We start from the raw sequence: 27,158 nt of genomic DNA on the forward strand, positions 1-27,158 counted from the left end.
CCATGTTGAATCCAAATCTCACTACACTGCGAGGATGTGCTAATAGGAAACGGATAGTTTCCTTTGGAATAGAAAGTCAAAGGTAGAACCCAAAACCATGTAGAGAAATCTAGAGGAATTTTATTATCTAATCATGTAATTGTTTGACTGAACAGAGCATGAGTAGTCCTTACATTTTTTTACATGTTTTTTCCAGAGCCAACCTTAACTATCCTGTAGCCATTAATTTAAACGTAAAACCAGAAAATGCTCATGATTGTAAAACTCCTGAATATGAGACTAGATGTTTAGAAACTTATTTCTAATATAGAACTTTCTCACTTTTTCTTGGAGATATTTCTTTTGGTCTCCCACGAACCTGAGAACATCTAAGAGGACCTAAGCAAGGGAGAAGTCTGTAGTTGAAGATTTATATTTATAGCCCTTGATGAACTGAATACATTTACAAGCTGCATTTTGAAATCATAATGATCTAATGTGAAGCAATCAAAATTCCAAAATCATCTAATCAAGAATGACATCAGAAGCAAACAATCTCTAGATGGAGAAGGTATAATTCCCTCTGTAAATCTTCGATTTGGAGCAGATGTTCTAATTCTGTGGATTAAGTTAAGAAGTGTTGAGCTAAGATGTCCAGAAGACGGTTATTTAGAAAAGGTGAATCAATATGAAACAGGTTTTGTTTTTGTTTTTACAGAGGAAGTCATTCATACCTCATGCGTCCAGCGCCTAGCTCCTAAGCATCCTTCCTCCATCCATTGAGGAGGGTCGGGTTGCCAGGCAAAACAGGGAGGTCATTGCCCAGGGAAAAGGGGTGCTTTCAAAGAATAGCCTCAGGGTGGCCCAAGTCCCTGCAGAACTGTGAATATTCTTTCATCTTTGCGAGATTCCCTTCCCATTCTCGTTTCCCAGTCCTTTCCTATAGGACTGAAAACAAAAAAGAACAGCAGCAAGTTCTTACAGCTTTTCAATTCCAAAGAGTAGCTATTTTGGTTCATTGATCAAGTAAGACATATGGATTCAGAAACACAAGATCTATACGTTTTACATCTCATCTTTTGGCATCTTGATTAGGTGGACCTCCTAGCATGGGAGGGCGGCTACGGAATGCATTGATGTGGTCCCATTTACTGCAACATTTGAGCCCTGGCCCCTGATCTAGAAACAGAACTGCCGGCTCCAAAGGTCTGTTGTTAACAGCTTATGCAGTGTTGTCAGAAACTGCATTCATTCTTTACTGTTTTCTTATTGCTTTTATAATAAATATTTACAGATTTATTGCATACTTATTTTCCAAATGGATAGACATTTTTAGAAGTGACATTTCTGAAAGTGCAGAAGCTATCTGGCACATATACAGTGTATCGTACCATGTGTTTTCTGACAAGAGCATCATCGAAACTGTCTCCGTAGTTTATCTGATGAAACTCTATTGCAATACGTTGTATCAAGTTTATGGCCCCATTCTTCTCCTCTATGCTTTTTATTTTTACATCTGACATAGGGAAAATGGCAAGATTTTCTTTATTCCCTAGCAAAAGAATCCATAAAAGCTGCAGGAACTTCTCTCTTCTCACCGGTGTAGTGGGAGATCCTGCATTCTGCAGCTTGTCCCCTCTATTGGAGAATCTATTTCTAGTCATAGGTCAATACATCAAGTCTTTCCTTTTAAGGAGAGAGATGGATGAAAGGAGAAAGTCATGGAGTAAACTGTAAGATGTCTTCATGTTTAAACTCCGCATTATTTTTAATATGCCTTGACATTGGATGAAGGGTGCCACAACAAAGCAATTCTCTGGACCACTTTGGTATCATGGTGTCACTTGAAGCAGTAGACTGGCTATTTCTCTGACAAACTATGGAAGTATTCTAAAATATCTGCATAAAAAAAGGTTCTATGACATTGTTAGAATGATCGGATAATAGGGCGGAATTGGGCAAAGGCTTAATTTGTTGTTAGTTGCCTTGGTTTCAAAAGAATCAGGTGTTTTGGCTGTGGGGCACTTTTTCATTTTCAGTCAAAGGTTCTGGGTTTAACAGAGTACCTATAGAAATACCATGAACGCTAAAGAGTAGCACTATATAGTTTTTATGTGATTTAGACTCTACATTTAAAGAGTAGTTGATTTGAATAGTTTGTGAGAGTAGCCAAGGCGTCTGTGCTTGCAATTATTAGCTCTTGACTTTGAGATGATATAGGAGACCTAGTTTATGGTAATTCTTCTTGACCTGTTTTGTCCCCAAAAGAGTCCCCAATGGCAGGTAATTTGTGTCATTAGAGGAAAAAGAAGATAAAGGACAGGTTACGTGTCTGTTTAAATTGAAACTGCACCTAGGACCGATGGGTGGATGTTTCAAGGAGGGAGGTTTTGATGAACTACAAGGAAAACTTTCAAACCATAGAAGCTTTTAAGAATGTGATGGCCTTCGAAAGAGTGAGCTTCCTGTTAATAGATGTGTTCAGGCAGAGGCTGGCTGATTACCCATCGAGATCAATTTAGGAGGGAGTCCTGCATTGTGGTTTATCTGATGTTTTAGGTGTCAATCTCATCAATTGCAAGCATTCTAAGAATCAGTGCTCTATCAATTTACATATGTAAAATTTCATTAAAGTAAGATTTCACTAATTTGTAATTTGGAATAATTGGGCTGAAGTCTTTCATTACATAGCACATATTTTTTCTTTTTAAAGAGAGTATAAATAAAATTAGAGGAAGATTTTAAAATCACTTAAAATACGCTGCTGTGTTTAAATGCTCTAGAAACACCAATTTATTTAGAAAAATTATATGCTCATTTTAGTCATTTATTAAATATTGATTTTTATTAGATATCTCTTAATATAAACTTGAATGTATTAAAAGCATTACAATTTTCTTTGTACATACTCTAATAAGAAAGATTTTTTTTCCTTCTAGGATAAGTCCAAGTTAATGAAACTTTACATATGTTTATCTACATGTATTAAAAGATTTTCTTTCTTTTTTTTTTAAGATTATTTATTTATTTATTCATGAGACACACAGAGAGAGAGGCAGAGACACAGGCAGAGGGAGAAGCAGGCTCCATGCAGAGATCCTGACATGGGACTCCATCCTGGGTCTCCAGGATCACGCCCTGGGCTGAAGGCGGCGCTAAACCACTGAGCTACCTGGGCTGCCCAAAGATTTTCTTAAAAGTAAAATCATGACTCATATGAATATAAATGAACACTTGTCAAGGATTTTATTTAACTTTTTAATTAATGAGAGAAGGAGAAAAGTATTATCACTGGTTCAAAATAGACTCCAAAGACCGGATACATTTATAGGTCATTGGGAATGCCAAAATGATTTTGTGTAAATAAATTCAAAACTGACTTCTTTGACAGTGGGAGAGGAGTGTCAATTAAACCTCCACTGGACAGATTTTTGCATATTTTAAAAATATTTTATTTTTAACTAATTTCTACACCCAACATGGGGCTGGAACTCACAACCCCAAAATCAAGAGTCATATATGCTCTGCTTTATGAGTCAGACAGGTGCCCTCAAATTTTTGCATTTTTATGCATAGGTGTTAGTTGCGTTACTACCAGGTTTCTACAATTTGACTTATATCTTTTCAGAATTGTTAAATAGCCTAATCAAAGACAATGAGAGGCAGAGAAAACCTGAATGAATGAACGAGTCAGGAAAATCCAATTTCAAACTCTCAATTTTTACACACACATAATTTATAGTGATGTTGTTTGGGGCAGAGTATTCTTATCTATTGATATTGAATCAACTATTTCTATGTTCAAGACTCAAGTGAATTCCAGAAATTCAGTTCATCACATTTTCTATTCCCAATAATGGGAGGTGATTATTATATCAAAGAGCACAAGATTTATTAACAAGATGAGTAAGATGGCTGCACGGAGCATGTGAGGTTTACTCATTGTTCTCAGGTGGATGCGTCCAGGTGGTGCTGAACTCCTTCAGCAGTGATGCAGCACCTTTTTGTTTTTTACAGTTTCAGATAAAAGATGCAGGAAAGGTGTCCCAGGAAAAATGATGTCATTGTCAGATAAAAGATGATAAAAATAAGTTGGGAAAAAAAATCCATCTAGATCACACAATAGTCAAATGACATTCTTCTTTTCAAGAGTATCATGTTAGGGGGCTGAGCAGTTAGTGGTCTTAAGAGCTTGGGTACATTTTTTTTGATTATCCTCAAAGATATGATCATCTTTGTGGCAAAGGTGTTGAACTTTCCCTGAGTCCTGTGTTCCCAGAATACAGGGCACTGGTTAAGAAATCTCCCCATCCTTTCGAGTTCCAGGGAGTGGGTAACCACAAAGGACAAGCTTGCTTGATCTATTCTAGAGATACGATCCATTTCCATCCTTCCTTATGACTCCTGTAACTCCTGGCATTAAAGCATAGATGATGATTTTCTTATTTAAGCAAGCCATGAAAAGCAAAAAGTTCAAAAACACAATCCAACAGTGATAGCAATGCTAGCAGAGTATAGCCTCCGAGGTAAATATATTGAGAGGATACCACTAATTATTTTTTTGAAACCACTAGTTATTAAGTATAATTTCTGGTATGTTAGAGGAACCAGAGACATGTACTGCCCTGTGCCTCAGTTTCCTCATTGTAAAACAGAGAGGTTGAGCTAAATGATTGCTAATATTCCCTACCTCTTTAATACTGTGAACTCTGGTCATTTCTGGATTCAGCTTTTTTAGTACAATAGGATCTGTTGTTTCAGAGTTTCCAGGTAGTTAAGCAGTGAAAAAAGTTAAAGAATCGGTCTTCTCTGTAATTCATCTCTGACCTGAAGTCTGGAATGAAACCTATTCTATTATGCACTGTAGTGGCCAGAGTTTTCTAAGAAAAAGTGGGCTTCTATTTATTTTAAACAATCTAATTTCCTCAGTGAGGATCATGAAATGCTAGAATAAGGGCAGGCTGCAGGAGGCCCTGACATCTACTGTCTTTAAACAGTGAAGAGAAATAGTTTGATTCATTTGACTCAAGCTATAGAGTATTAAAGCCAAAGGCTATTTTATAGCACTTTGGGTGTGCCAGGTATTGTTCCAAATGGTTTAAGTCATTAATACACTTAATCCTTTATACCCTATGCAGTAGGACAATTGTTAAATCTTTGCCATTCTACTGTTGCAGACACCGAGATGCAGCAAGTTGGAATGGCCTGTCCAAGGTCATAGAGTTGCATGGGAGAAAGCCAGGCTGTGAGTGGAGCCCTGTCATCTGGGGCTGAGCCCGTGCTCTTGACCACTCTGCTGTAGTGCTTTGGCAGAGTAGCGGTAGTCTTTGGTGGACACTGACAGCCCTATAATCCTACAAAAGTAAAAAGACTCTCTCATGCAGCTGCGCAAACTCACCATTCACAAAGGGAATAAGCCGCCAGTCCCAGCATAGAGACCTTAGATGAATGAAATGCCCTACCCAAGGTTACAAAATGACTTGGCCATGAAACTGAGGAACCCATAGTCTTTCTGTTTCTAACTCTCAACCCCTTGTTCACTGCTAGTTTATTCTTGAGTCTGACATTGTGGAGAAAAATGAGTCTCTTTTCAGAGTTTCTTTCTTAGAGCTTGTCATGCCCCAGAATTCTTTAATGTTTGCAGCTCATGATAATATGTGGTCTTTGCTAGAACTCCTGTGGTTTGACACCAGCTATACTAGAGATTATGGAAGCTTTTGTTTTCTTAAAAAGCTGGCCGCTCTTCGAATTTAGGCTTGAGAGAACAGAAGTGAGGTTGGTTTGCCTCCAACAAAGCAGTCAAGTGTAACTAATACTGTGTTATTAGCACGGGGTGAAATTTTCAACTTTCAGTATCTTGATGAAACATAGACAATAAAAATTGCTCGGTGACTTTTTCTAACCTTTCTAACCTGTATTTTACTCCCCAAGACCACGATCCACTTTGCATTCTTAGACAATAAGCTAGGAGGGTTCAAAGTGTGCCACTCATGGCGAAGGACGGCTTCCCCCTAAACTAAACAGCTACATTTGGCAAATGTAAGTCTCAAGAAGTCTTAAAATTTTCCAGGTACTGAAATGTTCTTCCTAATGACAGATTGAAATAGTTGTCAAGGCTCCGATGGAGTGAGAATCCTTCATTAAGAGGTTCTGAAGAAATCTAAGGAGCTGAGCTGGTCAAGTCCCCAAGTGTGATAAGAAAACATTTCCTGCATCCCCGTGGATATTTAATTAATCTAATTGTTTTGAGATGTTCTATTTAAAAATACAGTAGGAATCAAACAATACAATGTATTAAAATCACAGTGGTCTTAGTCAAGGCCCATTAACGCTGCAAGTATAGAAATCTATACACATATCTTTGTTGGGGGTTGTCTAGCATTTCTCTCCTTTAGGCACTTTGGAAGGCTTGGAATGTGGTGTATGACTTTGAAATGTACTTTCTAGCTGTCAGGAATTAAATGACCAGGGACCGTGTGTTTTTGCATTATATAAGAAAAAAGGCTGTTTATTGCTCCTTTGAATTCATTCATTGGTAAAAAAAGAAAGCTGTAGGAAGAATCAAGGTTCACCGTCCATTAATGAGACCAATGTGGAGCTAGCCTCTTCCATGGGCTCCTTGGAGTTCTCCTATTCTTCCATTCCATGTCCCACTCTTGTGCTCAGCCCAGGCTGCTCTCCCCCTGGATTTATCCTAAATTCCTGACTCATCAACTGGCTGCTTCCTGATGACAGACACTTGTGGCTTGGCAGGAAAATGTGCATTGGAGTTTGGGGAGGGCACACTCTGGTGTCTGAGAAGATGGTAGAGTTGGTCCTTGGTGGTGGTGGGGAGTGAGTAGTGTGTTGATTAGAAAACTTACAGAAAGAGATTTCAGGAAATACAAATTACAGTTCTGGTCTAGCTCTGGCTCCAGACTTTGAGAAAAATATTTAAAGCCACTGAACACCATTTTTTAATTCCTTGGAAAATAAGAGCATTGGGCTTGTTAGTGATTTGCAAACTTCTAGCCTCAGGATTCATTCTTCAACGGGAAATGTATATGTAAGTATAAGACCAAGTGGAAGGTAGAGTTGCTCTGTTTGAATGGGGCCAGCCTAACCCTGCTCATCCCCTGGGTTCTCCCTGGAGGCATACTCTTCCTTGGCCTCATTTAGCTCTGAAAGGATCCTGAGGGAACATGATTTGAGATCCAGATCAGATACACATGGAAGACTCTAAAGGATTCTGCCCAGTGGGGGATGCAAGCAGAAGTGAAGACCTTTCCTTTCGCATATGAAGACGGAGTGTATATTGGGGGCAAACCTAAGTGAAAGGTGTTAGATAATCAGAGGACAGTTAAGTGTTGCATTGTGAAGTACTCACCAAAGAAAACTGTTAAGTTTGCCTTTTCCTTGGTGAGACTTATTGGGGACCTTGTCCTTAGAATAGGGAGTCTTAACCTTTTTGGTATTTACCCCATTTGAGAAACTGATGAAAAATGCTCATAACAACCACAACATTTTGAAAGTGATTTCAAGGTCTTTTAGATGCCCAAAGCCCAACCATGGATTGTGGACTAAGAACTCTACCTCAAAGGTCTCTTCCTCACTTTGTTGCAAATTTCTGATTCTCTTGAAGACCTTAGTGGTTTACACTACATCAGTGACAGAGGTGTTTGCATTTGGGGGCAGGGCTTCTGAAGATGATGTAACTCAAAAGCTCTAACACTGGGGATTTGGGGGCTCGCTGGCAGGCCAGTAAGGGGTTCTTGTTAACAGTCGTAGAAAAATGGACAATATTGTTTGCAAGGAAGCAAGCATTATTATTATTATTATTTTCTAATTATGAATGTTATCAAGATCTGTTAAAATCACCCTGTTTTAAATGGGGCATAGTATAGGAGAAGTAGTCTGCTTTCTATCCTGCTCACCTGGGGTAAATTGTCCCCAAAGATGGCCCCAAACTCCATCTATGAACATGTATGTTCCTCCTTCCATCAAGAGGTAGAAGCACTTTCCTCTCCATTCTGATCTGGTCTGGCCTGGATTTGCTTTGACCAACAGACTGTGGCAAAACTGACACTGGGCCAGTTATGGGCCTCATTTTTAAGAGGTCTCTCAGCCTCTACCTTGGCTGCAGCCTCTCTGTGATGCTCTAACTGCTAGATAAAGAAGTTGAGCTCAACCACTAAATGATGAAGAGTCACAGGAGAGGGATTCTGGAAGGTGAGATGCCATCTTGGATGATCCAGCGCCAGCTGAGCTCCCAGGTGAATACCACCATGTGAGTGACCTCAGCTTCTACCTCATGGAGCAGAAGAGCCGAGTGCAGCCAACTCAGAATTGTGAACAATAATGAATTGTTTCAAGCCATTAGGTCTGTTATACAACAATAAATTACTGAAATGTTATCTCTTGGGCATTTATAGGCAAAACAAATTTCTATGCTTTCCCACATGCAACTTGAAATCTTGAAGTTATCTAATTGTTGAGCTATTTTATCACTATCTCTCATTTAATTTGTTGCTCCCACAATGGGTTCTCAGAATCTCACAGAAACACATATGCACTAGTTGACCAGTGAGGGCAGTCCGTGGCCCAAGCACTCATTTTGAGGACTGACTTTCTTGAGGAGACTCCAGGTCTGGAAAGATGTAGACATTTGATTTTTAACTTTATGGTGACCACGTAAATCATTAATTCATTGCCTTTCTCTTACCTCAGATAAATAATGCAGGTTTCTTTTCCAAGGAAAGTGATCCAGAGCGAAAAACACAAATGGCTTTATTGTAAAGGGGTGGTCTAGGTCTTACATTTAAGAAGTTTCAGTGATTTATAGGTTATTTTGTTTTCTAAATGGTCCTGTTTGGACTATGTCGTCACAGTGACCATAAAATGGTTGAGTGAAAAATAAAGTAAAACAATGAAACAGTGATTGCATGCCTAACAGGGTATACTAAAAACCAGAGATTCTTTTTTTCCCCCCTTTTTGCTTTTGTCCTGTTTCTGTTACCAATGACTAGGCGAGAGACCTGGTACTAATGGTCAGGGGCAGCAGTAAAATCACGTCGGTAGCTTTCCCTAACGGAAATGGTGTTATTTATGTGACTGGAGCTCTTACACGACCCATCCCTGAGCCTCTCCTTTCCCCTACAAGTTATATATTTTTTAGATCCCAGAACACAGGAGAATATAGGTTGGGGCAGAGAGGTAGAGATTATAGTACAAGATGATCATCATTTTTTGATCTTACATAAAAATAAATTTGCTGCTTCTGCTGCTAATGTGTGCATGTGTCTGTAATTCTAACTAAAATGTGTGGCGTAATCCTTGGTAAGAAACAAACAAACAAACAAAAACCCCTTGAAGTTTAACACAAGGAAGGTCCGGGTAAGACACAAAGAAAAAAAGGGGTCTCTAGAAAGGAGAAGGGAGATGAATATGGGGCAGGTGGTCGGAAAGATATGTGTCTTCATCAACCCTTTCTGGCCCAAGTCCCAGAGTAGAAAAGTGTCCTAGAGCACAGAAGGGCTTGTCATATATAATTCAAAAGAAAAAAAAAACAGTTCTATTTATGGAATTTTGTAGAGTTTAAACTATCTACTTAAGAGCAAAATAGTTTCCTCTCTAGCTAGGCCTATGTGTGGCTGAGTTCTGGATTAGATACCTGTGGAGAAGGAAATTCCAAATACAAGAGAGAGAAAGCTGTAGCCGAGCAGGGGCACCTGAGCTGGAGAGGAAGCAGGGCCCAGGTCTGGGACGACAGGACAAGCAATGAGTCAGTGGAGAACTTTAGGCTGAGGGTGAAGTGGAGGAAATAAAGATATAAGAAGGAAGGGAAATGAGCAGGCCAGTAAGAGTTGGAGAAAAGGCAAGATGGCAAATTAGAAGTGGGCATGAGAATCTGGGTAAGCATGTCAAGAACCAGAGGTCTTACAAAAAGGTGGTTTCTCCTACTCATAGAATGTGGCCTTTTGGTCTCTCAAAATCAAATGTGAGTGTTTGACTGACAAGCAGAAAAAGCAATGAGACCAAGGTCGCGAGTTTTATATCTATGTGGGTCGCATACTAGCTCTAAACTATATTCCGTACCTTAATTTTGGTTAGACGTTTAATAGTTCATGTCATTGTACCCAAGGGACATGGATGAGGGAGTCTGCATGACCTCCAGACAAGCCAGATTTATGACCAGAGAGTGGCGCTTCAATAATTTTATCTTTGTACACCCAACGAGCATAGTGCTGCTTTAATGTTAATTGTATCATCCATCCATTATATCCTTGGTGAAGTACCCATAATTTCCTTTCTCTCATCTTTTGAATAGGTTGATGAAGACGTAAAGAGGCTATGACTCCTTTCTTGACTAAAGCTAAGTAATCTATTGTGTGTGTGTGTCTGTATATATATAAAATTTTATTTTAATATTGGGGCTTAAATCTGTTAGGATTACTATAATCTTCAAATTTATCTTTCAAAAGATCCGTATTTTCCTTCATGTCTTTATACAGATTGAATTTGTTTTATTGTAATAGGAGTCATATTTTTATTTATTTTTTATTTTTAAAAGATTTTATTCATTTATTCATGAGACACAGAGAGAGGAAGAGACACAGGCAGAGAGAGAAGCAGGTTCCCTACAGGGAGCCTGATGTGGGACTTGATCTCAGGACTCCAGGCTTACACCCTGGGCTGAAGGCAGGTGCTCAACCATGGTGCCACCCAGGCGTCCCAGGAGTTACATTTTTTCATTAAACTGTTTATTCTGAGACACAGATTTACATGGAGTTATAAGAAATAACACAGAGAAGTCCAATGTACCCTTTACCCAGTTACCCCCAATGGTAACATCTTGCAAATACGATTTCACAGGCGGGATATTGACATGGATGCAGTCAAGATCCAGAACATTTCCATCACCACCAGGATCTCTCCTGTTGCCCCCTTTCAGCCACCCCCACCTCCCTTCATAGTGTTTAACTACAGTTTGCATACTTTGGACATCTGGTTGTTCCCAGGTTTGGGCTATTACTAATAAAGCTGCTATAAACATTCGTGTACAGGTTTTTGTGTGAACATAAGTTTTCATTTCTCTGGGATAAATGCCTAGGAGTATAATTGCCGGGTTGTATAGAAGTTGCTAGTTCAGTTTTTACAGAAACTGCCAAGCCGTTTTCCAAAGTTCCAAACTGTTTCCATTTTATATTCCCAGCAGCAATGGAGGAGCCATCCAGTTTCTCCATATCCACGCCAGAATTGGGTATTATCACTATTTTTTGTTTTAGACATTCTGATAGTTGTATAGTGGGATCTCACCGTGGATTTAATTTGCATCTCCCTAATGGCTAATGATGTTAAATATCTATTCATGTGCTTATTTGTGTGTGTGTGTGTGTGTGTGTGAGTGTGTGGTTGTATCTGGGGAAAAAAGCATTTACTTGTTCTTTAATGTTCTCTTCACATACTTTGTTCTCATGTCACACTAGCCTTAGTGTGTGGAGAAAGTCAATGCCAGCCTCAGAGAAGCAGCTCAGGAGAGAGTTCCAGCACACCGGACAAGGAAGAGAAGTAGGAATGTTATTTTGAGCTGAATGTCATTCTCGGCTAAGAGGGGAAAAATTTGTTTTGTGTAAGCGTCGATGTAACACAGTATAACAATAATACCGAGTATTGTAGTATACCCCCTGGCAGGTCCAGGCCTTTTACCTCCAGGAATGTTAGGAGTTTTTGTAGCCACCTTAAAGACGTTGTTATCTTTGGCAGAAGCACGGTGGCTTGGCTCGGGAAGCAGGCAGTAACAATGATATCAGTTCCTTTTTATTTTTTTTTCTTCTCCTGGAACACGATGTTACCTAGAATACATGAGAATCTGGCAGAGGGCTGTATTTTCTTCCCCTGTATTCCTTTCACACCATCTGTTTGGGTGTGCTAGAATCCACTGGAATGTCTTTACAAGGTGTCAAAACTCCGGGAACTCCACTCCATTTGGCAGCAGCGCGAGAAAGGATAAAGTGATCATGGGAGTCATATGGAAGGGAGAACCTGGGGGAGCGTCTGCCACAATTACAAAAGAGACAATTTACGGTGTGATAGAGTCCAAGGTTGGTGTCACTCCTCTCGGATCTATTTCTGATCAAGGTCTCAGGAAGGGATGCCATGTAGGCTCCCTCATCCTTCAATGAGGGAAGTATCACATGAGGCTGCAGACTCTTCCAGAACCATCCCCGTGCTTGCCTGGAATGCCCTCAAAGAGGAAGACGCAGGATGAGCATCCGATGGCTGGAGAAATCCCCACTTTGGTGCAAGTCCATTTTTGTGGTGGGTTAGAAATCCAGCTCGTTTCTTAAGTCATTCCAAAGGCAGGATTTTAATTCTGTTTATCAAAAATATAGAAAAACTAAACAAGACAAAAGCCATCCCTCTGTCCCTGAAATTTGTTTGTAAACTGTTTCATGTGAAAATACAATTTGGAAAGAATCCTACTTCGACTAGAACCCGTTTGTTCACAAGCTCATGGAATAACGTGGTTCTTGGATTCATTAACTCTTATTTATAAACTTCAGGTTGTTTTGGAACAGGAAGCATAACATTTACTGAAAAGAACATTGAAACGTATTTGTCTTTTTAATTAAAAAAATACTAAGAAATGAAGTCTGCAAAACACAAAATCTTAATATTGCAGTAGGATTTTCCCTCATTAAAAATATATATCAAACCATTGTCTGATTGAAACTAAACACAGTTAAACGTATATAGATATAAATTATATAATTTACATTTATTATACTTAATCCAGGTACACATGCAAACACATTTGTATATATAAATTATGTATGAAATACTCATAGCTAAAATTTATGTGGCTATATTTGAAACTCTGACATCAGAGATAGGCTTAAAACACGTTTAATTACATTACCAGCGTGTATAATCAGAGTTAGAACTACTGATAGATTTTGCTGACAAGAATTATGGAAAGTAGCAGCTAATTCAGGATTGTTCTATTACAGATATTACAGGGGAAGCGAGTCTGGAAAGTGGATTTAGAGTCCCACATTGTTCACTTTTTGTGGGAATTTTATTATTTAAAAAAGCAGATTTCTTGAGTAATTTAGGCAAGTAAACTCAAGAACAGTCATCATTTTTTGATAACTTTTTGTGATTTTCTTCTTATATTCCCGGGGCTGAAATTCACTGCAGGCCACATAAAAATGCAAGAAATGTATCATTGGAAATATATAAATACACAATACACCCAATTTCTTGTCTTTCACAGAAAGCTTACAAAAATATGGTATTTTCAATTGATATAAGAAAATGCTAAAAGGTATTCAGTGCAGAGCACTGCAGAGCCCTTTCTCCTTAAAAATCCCCCAGGGCTCTGTGGCCAATATATGTAAGGCCCTGAAATATCCATGTTCATATTTTCTCCAAACTATGCTTTGAAAGTATGGAAAGCAACTTCTTTGAGGTGCCTTAAGTGTCCTTTTAAAAAGTTCACTTCGTTTACAACTTGGAAATATCTTCTGATGAAAACGGGTAGTTTTTTTTACAACCAGAGCAAAAAAGTGACCTTCTTTGACTAGAATCTTTAAAACTTCTCTGACCCAAACTACCTTGCTGAAATACATGTACCTTTTTGGGTTGCATGATCACTCCAAAAAAAAAAAAAAAAAAAAAGAGTGAGCACAGTGTTTGAAATGACATTTAGTACATTAACATCATTACCAGCGACTAATAGAAATATCGCATCGGTTGCTTTGAAATGTTCCAAACAATGTAGTATTTTTGACTCACTCATACCCATTTGCACCTTTGAAATTCCCACCGTATAGGCCATCAACACATCTCATCTATCATTAGGGTTTCTGGATCCTTGCGAACGTAAGCCAGAATATGGAGGGATCCTGTTGCTGATCCCAATGCGTGTCTCACGTGGCCTTGGGGTTTCTGGGAAGATCCTGTGTCAGAACCCTGTGGGCATCGGGAAAGCCCATGTTGACGTTGACTAGACGTTGACCCTGGCTCAGGGAAATTTCCCTGCGGGTGGGACTTCTCTGATCCTGGAAGATAAGCTAAGCCAGCCAGACTTTGCAGAAAAAGAGCAAGTGGATTTTCGTGCCCAGGGCTCCTCGGCCTGCATTTCTAGAGTTTAGGTTGGGCTTAGGTTTGCTGTGGGATATACTGCAGTCTGGAGTATGGTCTGGTTTGGGGTTACTCTCAGGGGGTAAGCCCCAGAGAACACATGAAAAGCAGTAGCCGGAAATGAGGAAAACGTTCGAGTTCAGAATCCGTAGTGGCAGTGAAACGTGACTGTTTTGGAAGTCATGGGGAAATGTGAGAGCCCAGTGAGTACAGGAAGTCTCTGCAAATGTGAGCGAATGCATTCCAGTTCTCATGTTATAATCATTGGGGTCTACTTGTAAGCGATTAGTCAAAGGTGGATAACATCATCAAATACATTAACATATTGTAAACAGATCTGGTGGACAGAATGAGAGAGAACAGATGGCCAGAGATCACTTCCAAGCTAACTCCAAAGGCTGGTGGTCCAAGAGGGAAAGATTCTGGGGCTGTCACAGCTGAGCACAACTCATTCATTCATTCGTCGCACCATTTATGGTGAGATACCACGGACCCTGTGCCAGACCCTTGTCCAGGCTCTAGGGATTCCGAGGAAACTATAACACAAGCAGACAAAAATCCCCACCTCGTTGAAATGGTTACTTGAGAACCCAAGCACATTATTAGAACATTTAATACTCATAAGTAAACAAGAAGTTATTTTCAAATTATTAAAATAGTTAATAATAAAAATCAGAAAAATTTCTGTTCAAATATCAAAGCATTTCATTCCTTAATATGTGAGCATAATACTGCTTAATGTATAAAGAGAAAAAGATTTAAAAATAAAGTTTGGCTTTCTGCCTTCAAAAAGGAGCTTAGAAGTGGGGGTTGCAGGTAAGCAACTTTTTAAAACAAATAAATCGAAAAAGCAACTTCCAATAACTTTACTACCAACCTCTTAACTAGGCTTTAATCTCCATGTTTTGCTTTGTTTTTTAATATGCAAGTTAGAGTTTCTTTTTAAATGGGATTGGCAATTTTTGTCTAGTATTTTATTTCTGAGACTCTCATGAACTGGTCAAAACGACACGCAGTGATGGCACATTCAAATACGTAGGATGTCGATTCTTCAGGCAGTTTAAGCGGAAAAACAGCAAAGGAAATCAGAAACAAGTTTATAAATAGCATAGAGATATTATTTGAACTTTTTGCTTTTTTACCTCATAATATTTGTTCCTTCATTTTACCATAAAGGAAGAGAACAGCAGGTTAAGCAATTTCCTCTGAGACAATCTAAGCGCGTAAGTAACGTAGGGAGTTGAGAGCATTCAACTTCATATTATATGAACAAACGTGTGTGTTTTATCCAGTTTGACTCTAATGAAGGAACAGATTTTGCTCACTTTGGCTCCTTTCCTCCGTAACCTCATCTGCTGCTCAGAAAGCCTTAATTGGTGTGCAGTTCAACTAGCACAGAGCAAGGACTCGGTGAGCTGGTGGTTGATACCGCGGCAGAGGTGTTGCAAATGCCAGCTTGTTTTTCACACGTAGACTCCCTCTTTCCTGGATGAATCTGAGGTCATTCCATAAGGGAATCAATCAACACACGACTAAATGAGTGGAGAATAAATAGGGACCGAGGTGCCCCATGTCCTTGCCAGCTCAGGTTCCCAGCCAGCCAGCCTGGCTTCATCTAGCAGCTGGCCACCCACCCTTGCAAAGAGGGGGTCCAGCCCCCAGGTGTCCCCATCTGGTGGGGACAACAGGCAGAGAGGCTGCCCCCCCATCATTCAGAGATGGGAGAGCTCTGCCCCCAGGACCGGTGGCCTTCCAGACACAGCTGAGCTCGCAGGGACAAGAGGGAGTCACAGGCATCTCTGGGCCTCTTCATTCATTTGTGCCGATTCAGCTTTCCACCCGGCATCCCTCTGGTCCCCTCCTGGTTCTGCCTAAAGAGCTTTCTTGAACATCCACGTAATGTAGGGATGCTTGTGGTGAATTCTCTCGGCTTCGGTCTAGCTGAAAAAGTCTGATTTTCACCTTCAGATTTTGAAATGTAGTTTGGGGGTATTGACATTTTTTTCTCCTTTCTTTCAGTCCTTTAAATATGTTTATCCGTTGCCTCGTGGCTTGCATGGATTTTCACAGGAAAATTCTTCTTTGTTTTCTTGGGTATATAATGCATCTACTTCATTTGGCTTCATCTGAAGGTTTTCTTTTTAGCCTCAGCTTGCTGTAATTTAAAAAAAAAAAAAGCTTTGGGGTAGTTTCCTTCATGCTCATTTTGCTTGGGGTTTATCGAGCTTCTTGGATCTGTAAGTCTATTGCTTTCATCAAGTCTGAAAAAACTTTGCTCTTTGTTTCTTCAAATATTTTTTAATTCCCCTCATTTCCCATCCTGATTTCCAAAGTATGTTGGACCCACAGATCGTTAGTACCCTGTTCATTGTCTTTTAACTTTTCTCTCCGTGGTTTATTTTGGATAGTTTCCAAGTCACTGACCGCCTCTTCGGTGCTTTTTTCAACCTCGTGAATTTAAAGTTTTTTTCTGACATTGTAGTTTCCATCTCTATAAGTTTCATTTAATTCCCTTTGTATCTCCCATTTCTCTCCTCCTCATGTTCATGTTTTCTTCTTACCTTGTTGAACATTTATTTTTTATTTTTTCCTTCTTGAACATTTAGAGCATATTTAGGGTACCTGTTTGGACATGCTTATCTCTTAATTGCATCATCTCTGCCACTTCTTGCTCTGTCTCTATTGATTGATCTTTCCCCTGGGTATGGATCATAGTTTCCTGCTTCTTCACATGCCTGGTCATTTCAGATTGGATGATGACATTGTTGCGTGTTAGCTTTTGCTGTGTTTCTTTAAATGTGTTGGGCTTTGTTCTGGCATGCAGTTAAATTACTTGGAATCCATTTGATTCTTTCAATGGTTGTTTTTAAGATTTCTTCATTCAGTTCCAAATCTGTCTTTGGTCAAGGTTATTTGATCTCTATTACTAAATATCCTCTATTACTAACCCTTCTGAGGACACCACCTTATGTCCTATGTGTTACTCGGTTTTTCTCTTGTGGTTTATGGAAACGTTCAGCTGATTGTTTTCCAGTGTTTTCTTCACTGACCCTGGATAGTTTCGTCTCAAGCATGCGATGGGACTCCTTTCCAGATTTCTGGAGCTCTTTCCCATCCTGTCTCTCTTTCTTCCTCCGGCACTTCCTTCTCTGCTCTGCATATATTCTATGGAAAAAGAACTAAGAGAACTCCAACTTTTGTCCTCTCCATTCCAGTGAGGATTCTGGGCTTCATTTGGGTTCTCCCTTTCTGTACTGTCACATGGGAACCAGGCAATACGATGGGGCAATGGTAGGTCCCACTTAGTTTCTTTTCCGTCATGCATTGCCTATTATTCAATGGCTGAAAACAATTGTGTCGTATATATATATTTTTTCCCCTAATTTTTCTAAAGCAAGAGGATAAATCCAGTTTCTGTCTTCCACGTGGTTGGAAACATTATTTTTTTTAAAACTCTTTTTTTTTATTATGGAAAATTTCAAACATACATAGAAGTAGATAGAATGACATAATGAATCCCTGTGTACCCATCATCCAGCCTTAACAAATTATCAACTCATGCCCAAGCTTCTTTCATCTCTACATTGTCCTTCTTCTTTTGGGGCAGATTACTGAGATTTCTTTGAAACAAATTCTATGTATTTGATAATTTTCTTCATAAATATGTCAGTATGCATTTCTAAAAGATAAGAGCTCTTTTTTTTCCAAAGATTTTATTTATTCATGAGAGACACAGAGAAAGAGAGAGGCAGAGACACGGGCAGAGAGAGAAGCAGGCTCCATGCAGGGAGCCTGATGTGGGACTCGATCCCGGGTCTCCAGGATCACACCCTGGGCCGAAGGTGGTGCCAAACTGCTGAGCCACCCAGGCTACCCCAATAATAGCTCTTTCAAAAGGCATAACCACACCAGCATTATCATGCTTACAAAAAACTAATAAGAATTCCTTAATGATGTCAATTACTTAGACAACATAACATTTCATGTTTTCCTACAGGAGGAGGATGCTTCAGTGAAATATTCCCAATGATGATATCCTAAGGTATGGATAAGTTCATATCTGAACTTGATCTCCCTCCTCTATTTCTAAATCCCTTTCTGCTCAAATTTATCCTTCCCCCAGAAAAGACCCATCCTTCTCTTCCTCCTCATTTCCCTACCCAATTCAAGCCCTCTCTCCCCCTCTTGTCTCCTCAACCCCAGGTCCTAGTGCATGGATGACAGATGAATTTCTTTAAAGATAAAGGGAATATCGTAAAGTTGCTTCCAGCTCTGACATAATACGAGAGAAAGTTACAGGCAGTTTTAGAAACAAAATGTAATGCTCACTCTGTATCACGATTCCAAGTGAGAGAAGAGGGTGCAGAAATATCTCCAATTGCTTCGCTTTGCCCGTAATCTTAATACTTAATTTATTTTGAAATTTCAAATTGCTCAAAGGAAGTCAAGAGACCTTATGTCAAAAACAGGTATGGGTTTGAAAAGTTTGAGCAACACCAGTTCACATCAAGCAAGAATCCCTGCCCCCTTTCTAATACCATTATCAAGACTGGCCTTATTAAGTGTGATTTCAGGGGAACAAAACGGTCCCACTTTTCCCCCATCTACTCTCCACTCCAAACCTTCCTCATCTGTTCTTGGACACTTGACATGTTCTGCATTGGGGAAAAGGACCACGGATAAAAAGAAGTGATTTTTATTTTTTAAAAGATTTTATTTATTTACTCACAAGAGACACAGAAAGAGAGATAGGCAGAGACACAGGCAGAGGGAGAAGCAGGCTCCATACAGGGAGCCCGATGTGGGACTCGATCCCAGGTCTCCAGGATCAGGGCCTGGGCCAAAGGCAGGTGCTAAACCGCTGAACCACCTGGGCTGCCCAAGAAGTGATTCTTTAAAACAGCGTTATCGATAGACAATCCATATGCTGTACAACTCACCAGTTGGAAGTATACAATCGGGTGGTTTTTAGCATATTTGCAGATATGTGCAACCATCTCCACAGTCGATTTTGGAACGCTCTCATCATCCAGAAAGAAATCTGTGCCCATTAGCAGCGTCCCCCTATTTCCCTCCAGTCCTCCCAGCTCAAGGCAACCACCGGTCTACTTTCTGTTTGTAAGATTTGCAGACTCTGGACATTTCATATAAACGTAATCATACAACATGTGATCTTTTTTTAACTAGAAAGGGACGTGATTGGAAGTGATTTAAATTCATATTAAGGTGGAAAAGAATCCTATCATCTACCTATCTATCATCTATCTATCTATCATCTATGATTTTATTTATTTGAGAGAGAGAGAGAGAGAGAGAGAGCATGAGCCACAGGGGGAGGGAGAAGCAGACTCCCCATTGATCTGGAAGCCCGACCTGGGGCTGGATCCCAGGACCCTGGGATCACGACCTGAGCCAAAGACAGATGCTTAACTACCAGAGCCACCCAGGCACCCCTCGATCTCTTTAAATAGGCCATCGATGGGGGGAGAAATAGACCCTTTTGGTCCCAGGAGCTGGTGAGAAGCAGCAAGGCGGAGTGGCCCAGGGGAGTGGCCCTCACCTGTTGCTGCCAGCACTGCACGTCAAAGCTCCCAGGTGATAACTCAGATGTTGGCACAAAGAGAGAAAACCTTGCTGAGGCGGCTCCACGTCTGGATGCAGGTAAGCCCCGGTTACCGTCTGTCACCATCATAAATACGGGAACTGAGACTTGTAATTAGACCTCACTTAGCTGACAGCTCACCTTGAGGTTGCGCTGAGCCACTCGGGGCCCAGGTGCCTCCTTCCTGGGCCGCCCGGGATGCCAAGCGCTGGAGCGGGTTGCGCCGGCTACTTGCCCGATCGGGCCAGGTAACGGGGCACCAGGCTGTCATTTTCATCATGAGGAAATAGGTCTTTTGGTGTAATTTTCCTAGAGTAATTAGTCTCTCTGTGATTTTTAGACTTTGTGTCATGGTGTGAAGGCAACATGTTCGACAGCATTCCTGCCGAGGAAATATCTTCTCTGATGGGTAAGCAAATATCATCTTTCATTAAAAACATCAGAAAAATTTCATCTGAAACCTCTGAACAGCCAGGGGGAGGGAACATCCTAATGACAACAAAAAGGCGGCTGCTGCCAAAATCCACGTGCGAGTGGCCCCTGGTGCAGGCCGGGGAGGTGGCCTTCGCGGTGGCTCTGCTGGCCCGCCGGCTTCTGTGTGGGCCAGGACACCTCCTGAGCTCCTGCTTGCCCGTCCCCGATGGTGTTCCTGAACCATGGTATGTAGCAAATTAGAACCCTCTCCTAAGCCAGCAGTTTTAGGCCTCAGGCCTGTGCTCTCCACGGCCTTATTTCTCTCTGTTCCCGTGGAGGCGCACACCTCTTTGGAAGCATCTCAAGGTCTTTGCAGGATGAAGCAGTGAAAAAAAAAATCATCACCTCCTTCTCATTGGTGGGTGAGATAGAATCTTTATATTTTCCTTCTAGAAGACAGATGATATTTGAAAGAAAACCTTGATCCTGAAAAATCTTAGCAAGAATCAACTCAAATTGAACTCCAATTAAAAAAAAAAACTTAGCAAGAAAACCATATACTCTTCTGCTGTAAATGAAATGAAGGTATAGAGGGGATTAAGCCCAAATAACGATGGGTATGCGGATGGGTATGCGGATGGCGAGCATCCTCCAGCAGGGCCGGGGGGAGAATAGACAGGTTTGGCTGCTTTGGAAGGCTCTTCAGCTGTCTCTTACAATGTCACACATGTGCATCCCCTATGACACAGAAATTCTAGTCTCAGATACACACACACACACACACACACACACGAGAAACAAGTGCATACCGACTAAAGACATGCGTGAGAACGTTCTCACTAGCTTTCTCACAATGGCAAAAAACTGGAAGCAGACCAAATGTCCATCAACGGGAGAATGGATGAATAAATTGTGGCATTTGTACAATGGAATACAACACAGCAATAAGGAGAACAAACCAACGAGACACACGATGATATGAATGAAAAATGAATCTGGCATGATATTAAGAAAAAAGCTAGAGACAACCGAGTGAGTCCACACTAGATGGTTCAATTTAGGCGATTGTGAGTGGGCAACAGTAATCATTGATGGTAGAAGTCAGAGTGGCATTTACTTCGGGGCAGGCTCGGGGGGAGGGTACAATATTGACTGGGGAAGGGCCCATGGGAACCTTCTGGGGGCTGGAATTATTCCATGGTCTTGGTTTGTGTGGTGGCCACATAGTGGATTCACATGTAGAAACCTACCAGTCCGTATCTGTAAGATTAGTGTCCTTTACTGTAAATAAACACGCAGAGCCTGGCCCTAGGAGGCTGTATCACAAAGCCTGGGCTCTAAGAGAGCTGAGGGCTGCGTCCCTGGTGAGATCGGCTTCTTTGGTTTGGTTCCCCTGCCCATGCAATCCAGCCGTCAGGGATCACTGCCGACTCTCCTCTCCTTTTTGGGGTTGCATGAAGTTCACCTTATGTAGAAAGGAAGAAAATATGCAAAGCCTAAGCCAATACACCATCTGAAGTTTGCATTTAAAGTTCGGTTGGCTGTTCGCTACATTTGAAAATAGAGCAACAAGCAGGAAAGCACGTCTGCTGTTGCTTCGCCGTGTAGGTCGCTCTGAAAGACCATTTTGGATTTGACGTTACTGACCACCTGCCTCTCCTTTCACTGCTTTTCAGCAGATGCGGAGGACAAGTTCCAGGTAGCTGGTGGGCTTCCCGGCCAGTGACCTCGGGGTGAAGTTGGACACTGGGGTGAAATATCAGACAGCGATGTGGGTGTCGTCTGTGATGATGTCACAGAGGAAGCCAGAAAAGTGTCGAGAGTGAGGAGGAGAGAGCCAAGGACAGCACATCGGGGATGAGGCTCCCTGTAAGGGAGTGGAGGAGCCAGGACCTCAGGGAGAATCCTGCCTTCCCGTGCAGGTCCCTCGATTCCCGGCGCACGTTTCCAAACTTCCATTCCAGGCTTTTGCTCCTCTCTCTTCAGAGAGCTCATTCGTTTTAATGATCGCAATTTTCTGCTGTCATCTTCCACATCCACACTGCCCCCGTGCCCGCCTTCACCTCCAGACTCGAGCCCGAAACCTTCTTCTCTCGATTGGCAGTTGCTACAAAACGTGTATGGAAGGTGTTGGGCTCCACTGGGTCAGGTGAAATGGAACATCTAAGGGAAAGCCAAGGATCGAAAATGCAAGGGGAGAAGATCCTAGAAGACTTGGAGGGGCTTGGTTTTGTGAAAGTCAAAGAGAAAAGTGATAAATACGGAGACATTTGGAAATAGAAATATGCTTGCCTGTTTTCACTCTCATTTGCTGAGTTCTGCCTAAAACACAACTTTTACCTCGAACTGTGCTGTATGCTTGTGTATATTATCTCATTTAATTCTCCTTAACAGCCCTAAGAGTAGGGTGCTGTCAGTAGCCTAGCTTTTTAGATGGGAAACTGAAGCATAAAATGGTTAAGTAACTTATTTCAGGCATCACAGCTGAGGCATGCTGGGTCCAGGCTGTGGATGCAGTTTACTTGACTCCAGAGTTCACAACCACTCGGCTGCACTGCCTCCTTCTGCACACACGCACACCTGTTCGCATGCCCTCTCGGTACTTCCTGGGGCCCTTCCTCGCCCCACCGTTTGCACAGACTGTATCTACCTCCATGGTCTCTCTGTTTCCTACTTGGTTTTGCAGCCAGGAGGACCACTCCGCAGGCAGACCATCTTGCATGTGGTCAAGCAGGTGGAGCTGGGAAGTGACCCTTGTCTAAACCGTCCTGACTGCAGTCTGAAGACATAGGGTCAAAGGTGGGAAAAGTAAGTTGAGGCTGGAGCTCAGATGGCCTTAAATTCAAGAGGGAGGATTTGAAATATAATTTAATTGGCGGCGAGGAGCCACTGTCTGGGCTTCTGATGAGAGGTGAGCTATAGGGAGATGAGCCTCACAGCTGGTGTGGGGCGGATCCCAGTGGACAGAAGTGAGAGGCCTTTTGCCACAGGCCAGGCGAGGCACCAGCCTGATGGAATGAGCACAAGGAGAGCCGAAGGTGGGGGGGGAGCAGTTTTGAGAGATACTTTCCCCAGAGGTCCTGGTGGGGAATGTATTTATCCAGCTTCCCAGAGAGCTTGTAAGAAAAGAACATCTCGTTCATTTAGTGCTTAATCAAATCTGCATTCCTGAGCTGAGCTTCAGAGGCCCTTCATCTTTTCCTCCCACTACTTCATTCTCCACGCGGTGGGGGTGGCTGGTCCTGCGGTTCCACAGACATGCTGTGACGCTGTGACCGAGGCTGGATTTTATTTTATTTTTATTTTATTTTATTTTATTTTATTTTATTTATTTTATTTTATTTTATTTTATTTTTTTAAAGATTTTATTTATTTATTCATGATAGTCACACAGAGAGAGAGAGGCAGAGACACAGGCAGAGGGAGAAGCAGGCTCCATGCAGGGAGCCCGACGTGGGATTCGATCCTGGGTCTCCAGGATCATGCGCTGGGCCAAAGGCAGGCACTAAACCACTGCGCCACTCAGGGATCCCTTTATTTTATTTTATATTTTATATTTTTAAACTTATTTATTTATGATAGTCACACACACAGAGAGAGAGAGAGAGAGGCAGAGACACAGGCAGAGGGAGAAGCAGGCTCCATATACTGGGAGCCCGATGTGGGATTCGATCCCAGGTCTCCAGGATCACGCCCTGGGCCAAAGGCAGGCACCAAACCTCTACTGACCCATACCATCTAAAATGACTGTTAAGACAGCAAATTGTATGTGTATTGTATCAGAATTTTAAATAATAAAAATAAATTCCCCTACACCTTGATAAATAAGTTTTTTGCTTACAAGAGCAAGCACCAAGCATGGTTAATTCAAACAACCACTGGATGGGGCAGGACAGGAGGTGAACAGATATGCCTTCCTCCAAGCTTTCACCAAGACTAGGACTCCAACCGGACCACCGTGTCATTCCAGGAAAGCCAAAACCCGATGCCATGTGGAACCCTTGGAAACATACCTATTCTCTGTACCAGAACTGAATGCTGCTCTCAGGTGGTAGAAACACAGCTATGGGTCCCACGGTCTCCTCCAGCAGCCTAGTTTGGGGTTGAGCTCCCCGCTCCCAGGACAAGGCAGGCTTCTTCACTTTCTCCCCTACCTGTATAGCATAAAAGCCAGAGGAGTCTGAACCAAGACACTGACTTTTAAGTTGTTTTTTTGTTTGCTTGTTTGTTAATTGTGTTCCTAGAGCCATCCCTGGTTAACCCTTCAGTACCTAGAACCCACGGCATCCTCTATTTTTATTCTGAAGCTCAGGACTTAGTCACAAGTGGAACTAGGATAGAGTCTGATAACATCTCATTACACAATAGGCACAAAAGATCCACACTGGAAGGAGCCCTTGGCCTACCTCCTGGGTGAGGCAGGCCTAAAAAGCCCAGCTGCAGCTAACTGAGAGAAACTTCCATCAGCCAGACAGCATGAAGACAAGTAATAATCTAACCCAGTGCTTCTCAAAGTGCGGATCCCAAACCAGCAGTGTTAGCATTACGTGGGAACTGATTAGAAGTGCACCCTTGGGCCCCATCCCAGATCTGAATCAGGAACTCTGGGAGGAGGCCCAGAAGCCTGTATTATAAGCCCCTCCAGCTGATTCTCATGCTCACCCAAGTTTGAGAGCCTTCAGCACCTGGAACCCATGGCATCCTCTATTTTTATTCTGAAGCCCAGGATTTAGTCACAAGTGAAACTAGGAGAGAGCCTGATAATATCTCATTACACAATAGGCGCAAAAGATCCACATCGGAAGGAGCCCTTGGCCTACCTCCCGGGTGAGGCAGGCCTACACCCACAGATCTCAACCTAAGCGCTAATAAGACACGTCCCCATGCTCAATTCCAGAAAGTCTGATTTATAAGCTAGAGGCACAGCTGAGAAACAGTGTTAGCAACTAGCAAGTGGTGTGTAAGAACGCTAGCAACAGAAGGTGCTGGTCGGCAGGCAAGCTTAGCAGTGAGGAATCAAGGGACAGACTTTCCTCTCTGGACAGTAGGAAAGTTTGTAGGTGCTGGCGGAGCTCTAGTCCCAGCACACGTTTTAGAGACAGATGCATGTTCCAAGGAGGTGGGGGTAAAGGAAACACGGACAAGGAGAAAGTGGAAAAGATAAGAAAGGCCTAGATAAGGCCTTTAGCCCCGGGGTCAAGGTAGAGATCCAGCCACTAAAACTGGAAACACAGTTCCCCAGTGTGGTGTTAAGAGGACCCACCGATCAGGCCAGGAGCAGATCAAGCCACCCCAGTGAGGAAACCAAATTCCCCCTGAATAAGCTCAGCTGGCCCCTGGAGCAGAGGCAGGGGGACGGCAGGTAGTCGGCCTGGCTCCCCAGCTTGGACCTACCTGGGCCTACAGGGAGCCACGGAGATGCGGAGGGGCCACACCTGAAAGCCGCGAGCTCCAGGGGCTGACAAGTTTTCCAGCTCAGAGGCAGCACCGCGATCGTCATGACGAACGTGTGGCAGCTTCCCCTCCGTCGTAACTTAAATTCATTTATGTTCATGTAAAACATTTTCACCAGGGAAACAACCAAAGTAGTTCATCACACCCGTGAATAAGCAAGTTATCACGCCCGCACAGATAAAATATATGCCCCCTCCACACACCCAAACGCAGAGTTTATATGGCGTTGACAGACGTCGAGTCTTCCAAAGGGAGTTTTGATTCAAATGTGACGGGGATTTTCTTTCTCTCACTTTATTCCCATAGATCTGCCTCTTTCAACTGCATTTCCAGTCAGCGGAGATGCCACGGCAAAAAGTCTTTCTTCTCGGGTCAACTCTCTTTCATGCACATAGACACCCCCCCCCTTCCCTCCCAGTGATTGTTTTCAATTCCCACATCCCCTTAAGGGACTGTGGGTCCTAGAATTACCCCGGCTACTTCACAGGTCAGTTATGCATATGACACAAGAACCTTCTCAGGGTCCTTGGATGGAACTCTGATTTCTCTTTAGGACTACGCAGTAATAGTAACGTAGCCATAGATTCTGTATGGTATACAACACACACACACACGTGCACACACACCCCAGACTCCCACCTGAGCCTCATTTTAAAGGAGGGGACCCCTGAAGTGGTGATGTCTTAACCCAAAGGGTCAGAGCTCCAATGAGAGAAACATGAAATACCCGTCAGCCTAGACGGGTAGAGACTAGGGACAGAGATCTCCACACCCTTCAAATTATATTTAAAAAAAAAAAAAAAAAAAAAAAAAAAGGAGGCCACCCTGTCTTCCAGGGAATACACCAACCTGAAGCTCCCGAATTTCAGAGAAGCTCCACGAAGGGCTCCGGGCTCTCTGCCCTACCAGGAACAACTACTTTAGGTATCGACCATTTGCCACACAAAATGGCCCCCTCTTGAACCGCCTCAGAGGGAGGAGGGGAGTTGCGAAGTGTCTTCATCAAAGGAACAGCTCTTCCTCTCCAAGACAAACAGAAAATGCTAGTCTGCAAAGAGCTTCGTCACATTAATAGACAGATAATGTCGCTGTGTTTCCACAACTGTGGCGTTAATTTTGACGGAAAATCTGCTCCAAAAAAGCATCCCAAACGCAGCGCCACAGCTGAAAGACTTCCCTCACAGGCGGCTCCACTCCTGGAAAGCTCAAGTCGTCGAGATTGAAGAGGCAACTGATAAGAGGCCACCCCGGGCCTGCCTCACCCCGGGTTGTCTGCCTGGAGCAGCCGTGAGGGAGTGACATCCATCAAGCCCAAATCGTCCCACAAACTCCATGACAGCGTGATCTTCACGCAGCATCTGTTCCTTCCTGTCAGCGAACAGGGATGATGAACTACCAAGGACAATAATGTCTAATTGCTGCTTTTTAATATCTGGGCTTGGCTCTGAGGATTCCCCAGTCAAAAGTGGGGAAGGATAATGCTACCACCCAGCCAGACCCTGGGCTAATCGTCAAGTAAGGACAGATGTCTTGGCCTCGGACTCTCCTCTGGCGGCCATCATTCCCCACCTCTTCCCTTGCCTGC

The 27,158-nt window shown here is 42.3% G+C and overlaps 3 long non-coding RNA genes across 5 annotated transcripts; 2 read left to right on the plus strand and 1 right to left on the minus strand.

Annotated features, from left to right (window-relative positions):
* Positions 1-209: 209 nt before the first annotated feature.
* LOC140631178 (uncharacterized) lies at positions 210-10,331 on the plus strand. Of its 2 annotated transcripts, none has more exons than XR_012028812.1 (3): positions 210-657; positions 1,075-1,185; positions 10,286-10,331. It is a non-coding gene; the product is annotated as an uncharacterized lncRNA (long non-coding RNA). The 2 variants fall into 2 exon arrangements; XR_012028813.1 differs by having other exon boundaries at positions 210-550.
* A 503-nt stretch (positions 10,332-10,834) lies between these two features.
* LOC140631180 (uncharacterized) lies at positions 10,835-22,451 on the plus strand. 2 transcript variants are annotated; one of them, XR_012028819.1, is made up of 5 exons: positions 10,835-12,276; positions 18,101-18,145; positions 19,575-19,764; positions 20,046-20,114; positions 21,796-22,451. It is a non-coding gene; the product is annotated as an uncharacterized lncRNA (long non-coding RNA). The 2 variants fall into 2 exon arrangements; XR_012028820.1 differs by having other exon boundaries at positions 21,799-22,451.
* LOC140631183 (uncharacterized) lies at positions 21,102-24,836 on the minus strand. Its single transcript, XR_012028821.1, has 3 exons — positions 24,782-24,836; positions 24,133-24,273; positions 21,102-21,584 (listed from the first exon to the last, which is right to left on the minus strand). It is a non-coding gene; the product is annotated as an uncharacterized lncRNA (long non-coding RNA).
* Positions 24,837-27,158: the final 2,322 nt, after the last annotated feature.

Source organism: Canis lupus, chromosome 1 (genome assembly GCF_048164855.1).
Source record: "Canis lupus baileyi chromosome 1, mCanLup2.hap1, whole genome shotgun sequence".
NCBI classification, from domain to species: domain Eukaryota; kingdom Metazoa; phylum Chordata; class Mammalia; order Carnivora; family Canidae; genus Canis; species Canis lupus.